Source organism: Triticum dicoccoides, chromosome 2B (assembly GCF_002162155.2).
Source record: "Triticum dicoccoides isolate Atlit2015 ecotype Zavitan chromosome 2B, WEW_v2.0, whole genome shotgun sequence".
NCBI lineage: Eukaryota > Viridiplantae > Streptophyta > Magnoliopsida > Poales > Poaceae > Triticum > Triticum dicoccoides.
This window is the reverse complement of record NC_041383.1, coordinates 386,894,206-386,898,781: the sequence shown is the minus strand read 5'-3', so window position 1 is coordinate 386,898,781 and position 4,576 is coordinate 386,894,206.

The window sequence follows — 4,576 nt, the reverse complement described above, 5'->3', positions numbered from 1 at the left end:
AAGGACATAACGGTGTACTCGTACTGACCATAACGAGTGACAAAAGCTGTCTTGGGAATGTCCCCGTTTCTGATTTTGATTTGGTGGTATCCTAACCTCAAATCCATCTTGGAGAAGACTGAGGATCCAGCGAGCTGATCATACAGGTCGTTGATCCTGGGAAGCGGATACTTGTTCTTTATCGTGACCAAATTAACGGGACGATAATCTACAACCATCTGGTCCGTACCGTCTTTCTTCTTGACGAAGAGGACGGGGCAAGCCCAAGGAGAAGAACTAGGACAGATGAAACCCCTTTTGCAAGGACTCATCAAGTTGTTTCTTAAGGTCGGCTAGTTCTAAGGGTGCCATCTTGTAAGGTCTCCGGGAGATTGGAGCTGTTCCTGGGATAAGATCTATGACGAACTCTACATCTCTGTCAGGTGGAACACCTGGCAGTTCCTCTGGAAAGACATCCGGAAAGTCATGGACTACCGGGATATCTTCAAGGTCTGGAAGAGGGCTGGCATTAAGAGAATAGAGCTGACGCTTTGCAACTCTAGTGGAGACGGTGACTATCTTGCCAGACGGGTGTGTAAGCTGAACAGATCTTGTGTAACAATCAATCTTGGCATGATGAGCTGTCATCCAGTCCATACCCAAGATGATGTTAATATCTGAGGACTTGAGGGCTACAAGTGATGCAAGGAATACAAGTCTATCAACAAGGATTTCGTTACCATGGCTGATTCTGGTGGTCTGCCATCTAGACCCTGGGGTTTGGATTTCAAGCGGAGTTGGCATATCACAAAATGACATGTCGTGCAAACGAGCATAGCCTTCAGAAATGAAGGAGTGAGATGCTCCAGTATCGAATAGAACTGATGCTGGGTGACAATTGACAAGGAGTGTACCAAGAACGACATCTGGATCATCATGAGCGTCTTTAGCTGAGACGTGATGCACACGTCCACGTTCAGTGGGAACTGACTTGACACTGATCATCTTGCGTGATGGCTTAATACAGCCAACAGTCTTCTCGGGCTGGGGTGGGGCATAACTAGTCTGAGAGCAATCACGTGCATAGTGTCCTGGCTTCCCGCATGTGAAGCAAGTCCCTGAGGTTAGACGTGGACCCGCACTGACAAGTGGTCTACCAGTAGGCAAGGGTGGAATATACGACTGAGCTGGGGAAGGCACCACAGAGGATGGCCCCGGCGTATATCCGGAAGGAAGAGCGGAGTTTGGAACCCAAATCCGGCGCTTCTGGGAACTAGAGCCAGAGGAAGATCCCAGATTACGGGTGTGCTTACGAGACCCCTCGTAAGTGAGTTGAGCTGTCTCTACATTAATGGCTTTGTTCACAAGGGCTTGGAATGTATCACAATGATGCAGGTGGAGATCACGACGCAACTTGGGGTTGAGACCCTTCTGGAACCTAGCCTGCTTCTTGGCGTCCGTGGACACTTCTTCTGTGGCATAACGGGCAAGGTTCTCGAACTCTCTGCTATAAGCATCAACAGCCATCTTATTCTGGGTGAGACTACAGAACTCTTCTCTCTTGCGATCAAGGAGGGCCTGGGGAATGTGATGCTCGCGAAAAGCCTCAGTGAAATCTCTCCAGGTAGGAATCTGGCCAGCTGGAAGCAAAGTCTCATAGTTCTGCCACCAAAGACTAGCAGGACCTTCCAGGTGGTATGTGGCATAAGTGACCTTGTCATCTTCAGCTACGCTCGTGGAAAGCAGCTTATGAGTGATGCTACGGAGCCAGTCATCTGCATCGAGTGGCTCGATGGAAAGATTGAAGGTAGGTGGGTGCAAGCGAATGAAATCATGAATGGTAGCAGACCCTTTGAACTGATGTGCGGTGTTCTCCTCGATACGTGCCAACAGACGGTTAGACTCACGCTTGTTCCTCTCCATCTCTAGCATGAACTCTGTCAACGAAGGCTGGTCGGGAGGATCCTCATCCCTACCATCCTCATGGTTCCGGCTACGAACAATAGAACTTGATGACATCCTGAGAAACGAAAACCAGGGACGGAATCAGCATCAACTATAGACTGTAGAATGTAGGACAAGGAATTAGTATCTCTCGAACTCCTAGGAAAATTCCGGCAGCATAACGGCAGTAAAAAGCTCAGAATGAGACATCCTACTGAAATGGGGCAATAACATACTCATCAGCATTACTCAAGGTTCTGAGATCATACCAAACAGACTACACCGGAAATACTCAGAACTGGGGTATGACTCTGATCAACCAATCCTATGGAAGCGGAGTAGTAACACGTGATCCTGATAGACGGAAGAGAAGCCTAGTTCCTTAATCCCGTCGGAAAGATAGGACGACTCAGATCAGAAGGTCATGAGGTATAAGGAGTAAAAAGAGCCTTACGTTCCAACCCACAATCAATTCCCTTACATAACTAAAGAATTTCTAGACTCGACTTCGACCAGTTTGGCTTGGTAATCCTACAGGCAGTCAGGCTCTGATACCAGCGCTGTCAGAGACCCCGACTCAATGCCACATCGATCTAGCATGTAACGCCTCATATCACTTTGCGGCCTCACGCACGGTATCCCCACGGGTGTCGCCCTACCTTTGCCCGGGACCGTTTGCGCATTTTGGCACACATATATGATGGTGTCGCTAGCATCCATGTGGTAAAGAGCCTGGGCTGACATGGCTAGTCGTAAAACCAAAGTGGCACTAACTTACAGAGACAGGCATCCATGACCCAACATCGAACGTGTCGGTCATCAACGAGTGAATCCAGGCTGTAGCACTGGGCTAACAGGACTCCGGTGAACCGGGCTGTAGCGGGCTAGCAGGACTCCGGTATTCATCGCGTGACATTTCCCGGAAGGGACAGACACAGGATCGAAGAAGGACACATGCCGGCCTGCCTAAGTGTTCCGGAGCAGTAGCAAGCTACCAGGGCTCAGTGGAAGCACTAGGAGACATTTCCCGGTAAGAGAGGCTACTAAGAATAAACAACTAGATAGTCAGATCCCACACATAGCAATACACATTACACGTACGCATAACATGCAAGTATGTGCTGTACAACATGGCATCACAGCATAACTCAACAACTTATATAGATAAAGGCTCAGAAGAGCCATCACAGCATTAATACAAACAGGGGTCACATGACCCAACAGTCAGAACAATCAAGCAACAAGCGGAAGCATTACATGTCTGAGTACAGACATCTATAAATGAAAAAGGCTGAAAGCCTGACTATCTACAACGTCCGCTCAAGATCGTAGCTGAGGTACTAGCTACTAGTCAAAGTCCACGAGAACACTAGTAAGACTGAAGTCTCCGCTGCAAAAAACATAAATAAAGCAACATGAGTACAAAGGTACTCAGCAAGACTTACATCAGATCCTATCATACATGCACTTGTATCAAGAGGGTAACGTGGGGTTTAGTTGCAGCAAGCCAGCTTTGACTCTGTGGCTATCCTGTTCTACGACTACCAGAAACTCTGGAGGTGAAACAACGTACACGAGTCCACTAATCACCACACAATACACTATTATGGATTCATCCCCGTCTCCCTACGAGAAGGCCATCCATAGCACTCACACTTGTCTTGAGCATTTTATAGTATCCACTTCAAGTGGTCTATGTACCATGTAAGCATCCAAGAAGTCCATAACCGCGGACCCGGCTATTCGAATAGATCATGTTAACCCTGCAGGGGTGTACTTCTTCACACACGCTCTCGCCACTTACCGCCATGTACACGTCATGTATCTCGGCAACCTTCAAGCGGAAGCCTGGCGAGGGTGTCGGCCACGACCTGACTAACCACACAAGACTCTAATCCAAGTTTATCACCTATTCGGGTTCCATCCGCAAGGAGATCCGGCCGGGGTGTCGCTTACGGCCCCAAACGATGTGTACAGGGTTCCCGAGCCCACCATCCGGGTGCCACTCGGTACACCAGGCCACGTGTGCCTAGTATGTCCCAAGCCCACCCTGCCGGGTGCCGCTTGGTAGAAAAATAGCACTACCTACAAACGCCAGAAACTAGTTGCGATTCCTGGACAGAGATCAAGTCGGTTAATAAGTCGAGAGGGCTTGGAGCGCCCGGAGCCCAATGTGTGGTAGTATCGAGTCATTGGACAACATACATAGAACTTGGTGCTTAAGGACGGTTCCAGTAAGACAACCCACCATGTACTCCTACATGGCCTCTCACCACTACCTTTACCAAATCGTGTTCACACACTTAACTCTCAGCATCAGAACATATCGTGACACTCCAATTCATTCCCAATGAATCAGACCTGACACAACTCTAAGCAATAGCATGGTAGGAACACAACATGGCTCAATCAACTCCTACACATGCTAGTGGGTTTCAACTATTTACTGTGGCAATGACAGGTCATGCAGAGGAATGGGTTCAACTACCGCAGCACAAAGTAGCAGATGAACCGTTGTTGTCCTAATGCAATAACTGAGAGCAGGAGCGAGAGAGTAGGGTTTTATCAAGATGAACAAGGGGGTTTGCTTGCCTGGTAAAACAACAGAGGAGGCACTGCTTCACAGACAGGTACTCTGGAACGGTCTCCGGAG